The following is a 13,579-nucleotide window of genomic DNA, read 5'->3' on the forward strand; positions in this document are numbered from 1 at the left end:
AACCTCACAGGAACTCTGAAGCACAGGCAGCGACTATTTAGAGTAGACTAAGAGGTCACCCACCCAGTGGGACACCTGACTCTCTAGAACCTCCATACTAGAGCAAAACCCCAGGTTCCTCTGCAAGCTGCCAAGGCTTCTCTAGCCAGCCAGCAGACAAGCTTCCTGCAATAAAGCTGCTCCAATACCACCCTCCATCGATCAGACCCTGTAAGCTACGAGTTACACTCTGTCCCCAAAACTGTCACTCTGAGACTTCAGAGGAACTCTGGAGCTCATGGTGCAACTGTACAGAGCAGACCAAGAGAGTGGACAAAGGCAACAGGCCAAGAGAGATCTCAATTGCTTTCTGAGACACAGATGTGACAGTACACAACAGTCTGAGAACAGGTACCAAAGACAGAGACAATGCCTACAAGGACTGGACCAAAAGGCAAAGACACTGACGGTTCCACTTACAAGAAGAACTGGGTAGGCGCCAATGCAAGAAATCATTCAACAACCTAAAAAGCAACATGGCAATATCAGAACCAAGTGGTTATACAACAGGAAGACTTGATCATCCTAACCCAGAAGTAGCAGAAGTAAATAACTTTTAGTGTAGCTAGAGGAGGATGATGGAGACCTTTAAAGGGGAAATGAAAAATTCCCTTAAACAAATGAAGGAAATAATAAACAAAAAATTGGAGTAATCAATAAATCTCTAAAAGGAAACCAAGAAAAACAATCAAAGGGGTGAAACAAACAGTTCAAACAGTTCAAGACATGAAAACTGAAATAGGAGAAATGAAGAAAGCACAAACCAGGGTAATTTTGGAAATGGAAAATCTGGGTAAATGAATGATAGCTACAGATGCAAAAATAACAAAGAGAATACAAGACATGGAAGAGAGAATCTCAGGTGTTGAAGATACTATAGAGGAAATAGATGCATCGGACAAAGAATTAACAAATTCCTAACCAAAAAAAATCAGAAAATCTGGGACACCATGAAAAAACCAAACCTAAGAATAATAATTAAAGAAGAAAGATAACTCCAGCTCAAAGGCACAGAAAATACATTCAACAAAATCTTTGAGGAAAACTTTCCCAACCTAAAGAAGGATGTCCCAATGAAAGTACAAGAGGCTTTCAGAACACCAAATAGACTGGACCAAAAAGAAAAAGAAAAAAAAAAGGTCCTTCAACATATAATAATCTAAACACAAAACAAAAAGGAGAAAGAATATTAAGAGCTGCAAAGAAAAAGTAACAAATAAAGGCAGGCTTATCAGAATTACACCAATTTCTCAATGGTCCTAAACAGATGTGCTGCAGACACTAAGAGACCACAGATGCAATCCCAGACTACTCTACCTAGAAAAACTTTCAATCAACATTGATGGAGAAAACAAGATATTCCATGACAACCAGTTTTAAACAGTATGTGTCCACAGACCCAGCCCTACAGAAAGTACTAGAAGAAAAACTCCAACCTAAGAAAGCTAACTGCACCCACAAAAACACAGGCAACAGATAATCCCACACCAGCAAACATCAAAGAAGGGAAACAAACAAATGCTACCACAAAAAAAACCCAGGAATTAGCAATCAATGGACATAGATATCTCTTAATATCAATTGACTCAATTTACCTGTAAAAAGACACAGGCTATGGATATAATGGATATAAAAGCAGGATCCATCCTTCTACTGTATACAAGAAACATACCTCAGCCTCAAAGACTTACATTGCCTCAGAGTTAAGGGTTGGGACAAGGTTTTCCAATAAAATGGACCTAAGAACCACGCAGGTGTACTAATATCAGAGAATAGTCGCACATAACATAAGTATCTTGAGGTAACACTAACCAAAGAAGACTTATTCCACAATAACTTTAAGACTTTAAAGAAAGAAACTGAAGAAGATACCAGAAAATGAAAAGATCTCCCATGCTCTTGGATAAGTAGGATCAACATAATAAGAATGCAATCCTACCAAAAACAATCTATAGATTCAATGCATTCCCCAATCAAAATCACAACACAATTCTTCACAGACCGTGAAAGAACAATAATCAACTTTATATTGGAAAACAAAAAACCCAGGATAGTCAAAACAATCCTGTATAATAAAGGAACTTCCAGAAGAATCATCATACATGACATCAAGCTCTATTATAGAGCTACAGTAAAGAAAACAGCTTGGTATTGGCATAAAAACAGACAGGTTAACCAATGAAATCAAGTCAAAGACCCAGATATTAATGTACACAACTATCAACACCTGATTTTTTACAAAGAATCTAAAATTATACAATGGAAAAAAGAAAGCATATTCAACAAATGGTGCTGGTCTAACTGGATATCAACATGCAGAAGAATGCAAATAAATCCATATCTACTCCATGCCCAAAACTCAAGTTCAAATGGATTAAAGACCTCAATATAAATCTAACCACACTGAACCTGATAGAAGAGAAAGTGTGAAGTAGCTTTCAATGCATGGGCACAGGAGACCATAATACCAGTAGCACAGACACTAACAGACTATCTACTGATTGAAAAAAAGATCTTCACAAACCCTACATCAGACAGAGGACTAAACCACAAAATATATAAAGAACTCAAGAAATTAAACATTAAAATATCAAATATTACAAATAAAAAATGGGATACAGTTCTAAATAGAGAATTCTCAACAGAAGAATCTCAAACAGACAAAAGACACTTAAGAAAATGTTCAGCATCCTTAGTCATCAGGGAAATGCAACTCAAAACAACTCTGAGATTTCATCTTACACCTGCCAGAACGGCTAACAGCAAAAACACCAATGATAGCTTATGCTGGGGAGGATGTGGAGTAAGGGGAATACTCCTCCCTTGCTAATGGAAATATAAACTTGTACAAACACTCTGAAAGTCAGTATGGTGGTTTCTCAGAAAATTGGGAAGCAACTTACCTCAAGACCCAGCAATACCACTCTTGGGCATATATCCAAAGGATGCTCACTCATACTACAAGGACATTAGTTCAACTATTATTAGTTGTAGAAGTAATAGCCAGAACCTGCAAACAACCTAGATGCCCCTCAGTTGAAGAATGGATAAAGAAAATGTGGTACATTAACCCAATGGAGTACTACTCAGAAGAAGAAAAAAAACAATGGCATCTTGAAATTTTTGTGAAAACAGACAGAACTAGAAAAATCCATCCTGAGTGAGGTAATCCAGAAAGTTGAGAATGATATGTATACTCACTCATAAGTGGATACTAGCTGCAAAGCAAAGGATATTGAGCCTATAGTCCATGTTCCCCAGAGAAGCTAAGGAACAAGCAAAATCCTAAGAGAAACATATATAGATCCCCTGGGAATGGGAAATAAACAAAATCTGAGAAAATTTGGAGCATGCATGTAGGGACAGTAGAGAGGGTGGAAGGGAAGGAGGAGGGAAGAAAGGGAGAGGGGAAGAGAACTTGAGGGAACTGGATGATCAAAATGGGGGAAGGACAGAGATGGAGAGAGAGCAAGGAAAGAGATATCTTAATTGGGGGAGCCATTATGGGGTTAGCAAGAAACTTGACACTAGAGAAATTCCCAGGAATCCACATGCATGACCCCAGTTAAGACCCTAAGCAATAGAGGAGGGCACACCTGAACTGGCCTTGCCCTGTAGTCAGACTGATAAATATCTTAAATGTCCCCATAGCACCTTCATCCAGCAACTGGTGGAAGCAAAGGCAGAGATTCATAGTGGAGTTCTGGACTGAGCTCCAAAAGTCCAGCCGAAGAGTGGGAGGAGTGAGAATAGGAGCAAAGAAGTCAAGACCATGATGGGGACACCCACTGAAACAGTCTACCTGAGCTAATGGGAGCTCACCAACTATATCCACCATAGGACCAAACTAGGCCCTTGGAATGTGGGTGACAGTTGTATAGCTGGGGTAGACTCTGTGGCCATTGGCAGTAGGACCAGGATTTATCCTTATTGCTTGTACTGACTTTTTGGAGCCCATTCTCTTTGCAGGGATACCTTTATCAGTTTAGATATAGTAGGGAGGGCCTTGGTCATTCCTCAAAGCAGTGTGCCTTACCCTCTCTGAGGAGGAGATAGGAGGTAGGGTGTAGGTGGGGGGAGGTGGAGAGAATGGGAGGAAAGGAGGAAGTGCAAACTGGGATTGGCATGAAAAATGAAAATAGATTTTTTTTAAATAAAATAAAAAATTTAGATTGCTTTAAGTGGTAAAAGCTGAACAGTCCAACAATAGCTGTCTGTATCCTGGAGAGGCTGAGAATCAAATAGTTGCTCAGTCCCGAAGGCTAGATAACTCAGAAATATCAACTGGGGGTGATGAACTGGAAGATTCCTGGAGAATCACCAGTGACCGTTAGCCCAAATGAGAAAGCAAAAGAATCTGAGTTCCAGTATCAGCAAGGACAGCAGTGGCAGCAACAGTCATTGCAGTGGCAGTGGCGGCAGCAGCGGCAAAAGCAAAAAGGCAAATTCACTCATCAGTGAGGCTCTAAAGAGCAAAGGCAAAAGCACCATTCCTTGTCCCTCAGACCCACCTGTATCTTAGCTGTCAGAAGTGCTGCCTACTCTACAAAGGGCTACCTCCCTCAGTTGACCTTTCTGGGAAATGCCCTCACAGAATGCCCAGAGGTAAGTCTGCTGCTTCCAGATACACTCAAGCTGACGAACAACATCAGCCATCACAGCATCTGGGAAATAAAAGAAATGAAATAGTAGAGGATGTAGAACTGCCTCTTCTGTTAATAACTGATAGCCATTTTTACTGTCTTTCAAATTCAGTATTGTCTACCCAAATGGTATAGACACAAGAAACATGTTGTTAACTGGCTATAGATAACTTGTTGTTCTATCCTAAGGGCAATTTCATGAAAACACACACATGACAAAGCTTCATCTATTACTTTAGGAGATAATAAGCTTAAAAGAGCATAATGCTGTTTGCTTTTATGGTATGGTGTAGACTTCTGGGATTTAAATGTTGATTGAATATATTTGTAAACTTACACTGTGTGAATTTGAACTTTGCTGATCATTGATGCTGCTTTTCTCAGTATTGTTGGTGAGATCTGCTTCAGACTACTCAACACATGACATTGGATAACATTTCAAGAGAGTAAATGTGTGTTTTCTCTAAACACATACAGTAGATTACAGTCCTAGTAGCTTCCTAGACAAAAATGTTGACTCTTATAATTTAACCATGTCCTTGTCTGAATTAATTGTACAGATCTTGTATACAGTGGTAAAATGACAAATTCCAAGTAGCCAAAAAGTCAAATGCTCACATTAATGCTCCAGTTTCTGTGTCTATATATAATCTTTCATTAACAAGAATAACAGGGCGAGCAAGGTGGCGTTATGAGTAGAGGCACTGGCTGCCTACCTTCATGACCATAGTGGAAGGAAGAAAATTTCTACAAGTGGTCCTTTCATGTACATGTGTGCTTTATGGTACTTGTGTGAGTCCTCCATAAATAAATGAATGTAATAAAAATTTTAAATTAATAATAGGAAGAAGGAGATGGCTCATTCCATGAACTACTATTTGTACAAGCTCAAAAGACTGAGTTTGCATCTTCAGAACCGTTGTTAGAAAGCCAAGCATAGCAGCCCATGTCTATAACTCTAGGCACAGGTACGCAGGCAGACTCAAGAGAGTTACTGGCCATTCAGTCTAGACTGAAACCTAGATGGCCTCTCGCCTCAAAGAAAGATCCTGTTCCCAAAACAAAGGAAGAGGGCAATCCAGAAAAGACAACTTGCACTGACTTGGGGCTTCCAAACAAGGTGCATACGTATGCAACATTAACAGCAATAGCAACAGCAATAATAATGATAATAATGCAATCCAAGCAACAGTTGTCAATGAAATGATGAGCTAGTACAAGCCCAAGTCTCTGTGGAGATGTTTGAGAGGAGAGCAAGCCATAGCGAAGACTCAGAACTGTGCTGCAGCAGATCTTTTTGGCTTTGCAATTTAGTTGCCAATTAAATGTAAGTGGTATGAATGCCCTGACCACTGTAAAATTGTACAGTGATTTTGGGAAGAAGTTTAGCAATGAATATCTTTATTAAAATATTATATATATGCATATATAATTTTAAGAGCTTTATATATAAGTACTGTTTACCTTTTAACCATAACTTATATATGTTGAGTATTTTGGACTTAGACCTAACAGAAGGCAGAGAATCATAGAGGTATAAATACAAAAACACTTGTCATAAGATTTATAAGAGCAGAGAGAAAAAAATGGAAAAAGTATAGAGTAATTAATTATGAAAATCCCTATAATAAATATAAAATGCTAAAGTCACTCATATTAAAACTACTGATTAGAAGAATAAATAGCAACTTCGGAAAATATTGCGATATTAAATTGAAAATCATTTTTAAAATTTATTATTAACATTAGTGAATTATAATATGTAAATTCATAAGATAGCAAAAAATAAACCCTTAAGTTCTTGAGTGTTCATCTGTGGTGGTGATTCCTGGGTAGTATTTGTATCCTTCGATATGCTTTGGTATGTCTTCCAAACACAGCAAGCTGTATCTCTTTATTTAAGAAATTATATTAATGTCAACTAATGATGTTTTTAAATGTTATTTTAACATTAAAATATGAAAGATTAATTTAAAAACATCTTTCCACCACCCCCACAAGTCTTAGGTCAGCTAAAAGGTGAAGCAGGTAGTTAGAGACTCCCAATGCTGCACCAATGGGGACACTGCCAGAAGAAAAGCAATGTTCTTAAATCAGAAAAAAGCCTGCTCCCTAAGCAGAAGTGAAAACTGAGTGAGCATTGGATACCATCTTCTGTGCATAGAGCAGCAATCACGACAGTTGCTTCTTCCTGAAAGTTCAGTTCTGTAGGCTGATACAGAACAGAGGGAAAGAAACAGCCGATATATTGGGAAGGAGATGGGGAGGGAAGGTAGCACATTCTTTGGCCTCGTTGTGCCGTGATTTCATGAGTTTGTACTGAGAAATGACTGGAAGCAGCTATCTGAACTCTACTGTTAAACACGTTTATCTACGGTGCCTGTTAAATGCATCCAGGAATTCAAGCCCTTGATTTCCCTCATCTCTGTGGTCTGATCCCAGCACCTAACACAAATGGCCGTTTCCTCAAGGGCTTACCGAATATAGCTGTGCGTTAGAACGAATACTTAAAGTCTATCTCCTTTTCTTCATTTTTAATGTGCTTACTGTTTAAATATTGGATGAAGTAATGGCGGTGTCCTCTAGAGGAAACTGAGCTGGGCAACGTTTTGAAAAACCTCTTGAATAAGCTATTTCTAGCGGTACTTTCAAAGATGAAACAAGGAATTTTTTTAACATAAAGGATGTTAAAGTTAATCGTCACAGTTGTTTTGTAGAAGAATTAACCTGCTCAGCACATAGATTACATGTTTCAATAATATGCAAAATAGGTAGCTATGCCATGTGATAGGTATGTTAGATAGAATGACCAAGGCAGTCATTTCACAATATAAATGCATATTAGATTATTACATTGTACACTTTAAATACATACAATTTTTATTTGTCAATTATACCTCAGTAGAAGGAAGAATAAAAGAAAAATTAGCCATTTCTTATAGTACATCAAAGGTTATTATTATGAAAATTGCCATCACCTGTAGAGTCCCTGCACCTAACCAAGCCTAAATACTGAAGTAACTGGCAGGCTAATTACTTAATTAGCACACCATGGAGGTGCTGTCAGCTCTAGGGAAGAGGAATGTCACTGAGTACAACGTAGTCCTAACAAGAGAGAGAGTCCCATTTATCCTATCAAATGAAATTCATTCAATGAATTCAGCCCACATGTTCTAGCATTTTGAACAGAGGGGAAACTCAGAATAGATTGAAGGAAACAGCAAACTATAGAGAAGGTGGAACTGAGAACAGGAAACCAATACCTATGGGCTAGATTGCCTCCTAAGTCCAGATCCTGTCAGATGTTGATGCCTCTTTGAGCAGCTGGTTCTTTCTCCAGGCAACTGAGTATTCATTGGCTGTTTGCACCATAAAAGTTCTTTCCTCTGTATTTTTAAATCAAAGTTCAATTAGCATATAACAGGAACCATACAGATTCAAATAGTTGAACTAACTTTCAATAATTTTTCAGAGACAAAGATGTAAATGGAGAAGGTATATATTCTTGTGAAAAGGAACAGCTACCATGAGATACTAACGAGGGAAATAGTTAAGACTTTGTGTAGTCATAGTTGCTGAAGTTGACAGAACCAAGAAACATTTAAGTGCCCTCTTTTAGGGTGGTGTGGGCACTCTATTTTGCCTACACCTACTGAATTATTCAAGGCGTAGGAGTTTTGGCCCAATTATGCAGCCTTTCCCGGTTAGAAATGAATTGCTCTGTTAACTTCAAAATTCCATTATATATTATGAGATGGGTGCAGTAATTATCTCCCATTTCCTCTGATAACAATGTTAGACAGCACACTGCAACTTGAGAGGAACTTCTCAGTGGAAAACCTTAAGAATTACACTGTTCATTTGCTGCACAGTGTAAAATATATCTTCTGGGAAGTATGCACAATAATCTTAATGTGACTAACTCAGAGCCCTATATGGAGCTATGATATGATAAGTCCATTTGTATCCAGGGAGAATTTGTTATTTTATTAATGAGATGGCACATGCTAAACTCTTCAGTCTTAATACAAGAACACCTCGCTTAGGTATCATTTGGCTGATCCTACATTAACAAGAGGGATAGAATCAGTAAGAGCTTATTGCTATCTGGTTGGATGTAAAGGGGCCTAAAGAGGTTTCTCCCATGGGGACAATATAGTGCCCCAAATTCTCATCACAAGTAGGTCTTATGAGTGGAATCTTTTATGTCTTATACATTATGTTTCAATTACTTTTTTTGACCTTCTGTTTTATTTACGTTATGATCCAAATATTTTATTATAATATTGGACAAGTAGGAGATTTAAGTTACAAGTCCAGTACTAATAACATAGGTGGTAAGCCCTATGGGGTGATTCTTTCAGTACAGGAATTAATAAAGACCATACATTTTGCAGCCTGTCAGGCTGAGTTTGAGTCGTAACTAGTTGGGGTAATGCTGGGCTTCACATTCCTCATTTTCACCATGACAATTAAAAGATAATAATAATAACTTTGTTTGTGTAGGTTATTCAAACAAAATAATCCAATAAGAACTTAATATGTCAGAATAAATATTATCAGGCAGGAAAACATTAATTTTTTAAAACAATAAGTTCCTTCTCTACAGTATGGAGAAATACTAGGAAGAAAATAGGATCTATTTTTTGTTATGTTTGTTTTTTTCTTGCTAAGATCACAGTCATAGATTCCAGGGAGTTTCAACTGCACTAGGTTTCCACATTGCCTTCCAAATACCCCCCAATTCCTGTATTCTCTCCCTCCACCCCCTTTCAACCTGATCCCTAGTGTTCCCCTTTCCACCAACCGCCAGACCACATATAGAATCTGTTTTATTTTCTCTTCTCTGGGAGATCCATGCACCTCCCTCCACGCAACTAAAGACATCTCTCTTACTTTTATTAGCCTCTCTGGGTCTGTGGGTAATAGCATAATTATCATTTGTATTTCAAAAGACACCTATAAATGATTGTTATGCACTTCTCTGTTCTCAGACTTCAAGGGAGGGCACATCTTTTCTCCAGAAACTGTATGCACCCTGGCCCCTCAGCTTTCTGATCTTTCAAAAGTGCTATGTGAGCTTGGGGCCTTTACCAGGGATGAAGTATTTTTCTAGCAGCTTCAAGGCCCTAGACTCAGTCTTCAACTTGGGGATGGGACAAGAGTGGTATGTTGAGCTAGGTATGAAGAGTTTACAAAAAATTGAGTTTACAAAAATTTGAGGTTTCTTTGATGATGAGATAATATCTTCCATTCAAATGAAAATATTTCCAGAAGCATACCTATTAAAAGTGAATAAAACACAGAAGCTTCTCTCCTTAAAGTAGGGAAAGCAGAACTTCTCCTGCCCCCGCTAGACCAAAATATAAGCTATACTGTTAATGGTAGATTAACTGTTTATGCAAACATGCTTCCTGAAATGAAAAAAGAACAAAATTTTTAATTTTAAGAACATGTTCCTACATGTATAGAATGTCCATTGATCATATCCTATCTACCTCTGACCTTACTTCCAAATCTTCCCAGGCACCTTTCCCATCACGTCTTCTAATTTCAATGCCGCTTTTCATAATTGTTCATTTTTATTTATTTTTCACTCTACTGAATCCAATTAGCACTACCCATATATGCATAGGTGTGGGGTCATCCACTTGGGTACTGACAGTCTTCCAGAGGTCATATTCTTAAAGAACCACCAACTGCCAAAAGCGGCTCAGTTGAGGGTGGGACCTTGGAACCCCCCACACTATCCTGGGATTTTTAAATGGCTTGATCTTGTGTAGGAAAATACCACCACCATGGAGTCATGTGAAGAGCAGCTATGTCATGGACAAAAGGCTACATTTTGTAGTACTCCTTGCCTTTCTTGGCTCTTACATTCTTTCTGCCCCCTCTTCCAGGATGTTCCCTAACCCTTGGGGGTTGGGAGTGTTGATACAGAGCTCTCGGTGATGGCTGAGCACTAGTAAACTTTTATTTTCAACACTTGGAACAGTAATTCATCTCAGTATTAACCACTACCTGTTTGCAGTGTTAGCAAACCCATGGCTGTAAACTGCTTCTATGACCAAGACTGGGAACAGCCAGATATTTATGCCTATAAATATAAGTATTTAAAAGGCAGTTTGACAGCATGACTGTTTAGGAAAACATCATTAATAGGTTCTCCTTTATGGCCTGTGGCTTCTGGCCTTGAGTTTTGAGCACGTTCACAGGACCAGGCATGAATTTCCTTTTGTGAAGCAAGCTTTAAATACAATCAAGATAGAAGTTGGTTACCTTCATAAACACTCTTGCTTGACAGGTTGCTATTGTAGCATGTGGGGTCTAGAGCTTGATTAAGACAACCAATGTCTTCTCTCCTTCAGCATAACACCTCCCAGCCCAGTGAAAGCTAACCAGCAGGGAGTTTCCAGACCTTTTCAAGATTGATTTCTTCGTATTTTGTAGCCAAATTGTAAGATACCTTCAGCAATAGGGTCTTATCATCTATGTATGCTGGGCAACCAAGAAAGATAATAATAGTCAATATTGTTTTGGGTACTTCTGGGGCCTCTCTGATCATTAGCTGGTGGCAAGGTAAACAGTGTCTGGCAGTGAGATTTTCATTTAATAAGCTATATCTTCTCAGAGCAGCATTGTTTACTAATGTGGAGAAATCTTCTTCAAAATCCTTAAAGAATTATATTTTATGTAAGCTTAACAAGGACTGGGATTTCAAAAGGCTTCTTCATGCACCCTTATTTTGAGTTAACCCATTCCCTGCCCCTTCTTTCTCCGGTAGCTTTCTTACCCCCACTCAGGTTTCTATCTTCCACTTAAATGTTTAGTTCCCAATATCCAACCCTTGTTCTCCCATATCACATACATTCACTATAGTAGTGCTTGCTTATTAGCATCTTTTCACTTGGTAATAAAACCAAGTTTTAAAGAAATGAGACCAATTTTCTGATTGTAAAACTGTTCACCGAAACTGGAACCATTCACATGGTAACTGCCTTCTGCTTCCCAACAAAGAGGGTGAAGAGAGAGTCCTCGTAAAAGTAGCCTCTCGGCAAAGAAGACCCTGAAAATTGGGGCAAAAACATCCACTTTCCAAAACCCAGTGCATATATTGGGCTTGGAACACATGGACTTGGCTTGGGCTGTCTAGCACCTCACTTCATTCAAGGAGAACAAGGGTTGCACACGTGGTTTGTTTGTCTTTGTGAAATCTCATTTCCTGTGCTTTCAGATTCTTTGACTTCTCACCAGGAAGACAGCTTGCTAGATGAATGCACAGGAAGTGAGAAGGAACCACCAGGGCACCTTGCTGAGAGGTGGGGGTGGGTAGTGATGGTGTGGGAATGGAATAGGGGTGGTGGTGGTTACTGCTGGCTGAAGTTGTCCTGGTCCATTTCAATGCCCAAACCCAGCTGCTCTCAAGAGGGTCTGATGCAGCAAGCGAGGCTGTCAGGGTGGATAACACAGCAGCATGAAATGAATAGCTATTCTCCTTCTCCAGCTCCATGCTACTGTGGTTCACAATGAGCATTCTTTACCGTGACATTAAATTCACTGGAAGCATAATAGGAAGAGCTTTGGAAGAGATGAGGCCATCTAAGTATAATCAGTCCATATCTGAAAAGGGAAGAAATAAGCTAAGGCCTTCAGGGCAATGAGGAGGAATGTTTTCATTTGTGATACGTCAGTTCACATTGTTTCTGACATGAAATCAGCTCCTCCCTTTACCATCAGCCACCGTAATGCTTAGGGATAAGAATGGTTGATAGGCAGGCTCAGGACCCTAGCACAACTTTTTAAAAGTTGCTTAGGACATTAGTGAGCCGTGAAATCGATTTTGTGATGAATCAAGAGAAGAAAAATCACCTGTTTTTAAAACACCAAATAAGAATAGGAAGGGATTCAAACACCCTGGATACACATTTTAAATGCTTTGTTTAATAAGCAACACACTCTATATCCATACTTTATACGTACATGCGTGAAAATGATAAAACAAAATGAAACTATTCCCATTCTCTTGTGTATTACCCACCCTACCTATCAAGTTTCCCCAGCAGCCTTCACAGGTAACAGCCATCCTGAATTATGTTCCTTATTCTTACCTGTTTAGTGACAATTTTAATATTTTTCGTGATTGCTTAATAATATTTAGAAAGAAAACATTGCCGTGTTTCATTTCTGAAACAGTATTCCCACACCTCCTTTCCTTCCCAAGGGGTCTATAGGTCTGTGTTTGAAATTTGTCTTTGCATGTTTTCATGGTTTTTGAAAATGTATTTGCTCATGACCAATAATTATCATTTAGTCTTGAATTTCATACAAATGGTAAGGGAAAGATCATTTTTGCTCATTGCTATTTGAGGTTTGTTTTTAATACACATATTTATCAATTAATTTTACTGTACTGCTACAGTTTGGCATAGGAACATATACATAATTAGTATTTTATTTGCTCCCCTATTGAAGAATACATAGGTTGTTTTCAAAATATTATTTCCTTATATCAACTTATATTTTTAATAGACAAAAAATGTGCACAACTATTATACTCAACACAGTGTTTGAAATATGGTTACATTATGGAATGACTAAGTTGAGCTAGTTACCATGTAAATTATCAGTTGCTTTTTCTTTTGATAGCCAAGGTTTGTGTCCATTATCTCGTTTTGAGAACAATTAGGATCAAAATGTAACAGATCATTTTTTTATTTCACAACTAATATGTATGTATATCATATAATATGAGCATTCCCTATAATCTTGAGAGAATTCTATAGTCAAATTCAATCATATATTTCATGGAAGAATGATTGAATGTTCACATCATGCATAAGGAAATACTAGCAACCTTTCATGTTGGTTTTTGCTCTAAAATCAGATTGCAAAGTAGA

The sequence above is a fragment of the Myodes glareolus genome, chromosome 25, assembly GCF_982192425.1.
Source record: "Myodes glareolus chromosome 25, mMyoGla1.1, whole genome shotgun sequence".
Classification (NCBI taxonomy): Eukaryota; Metazoa; Chordata; class Mammalia; order Rodentia; family Cricetidae; genus Myodes; species Myodes glareolus.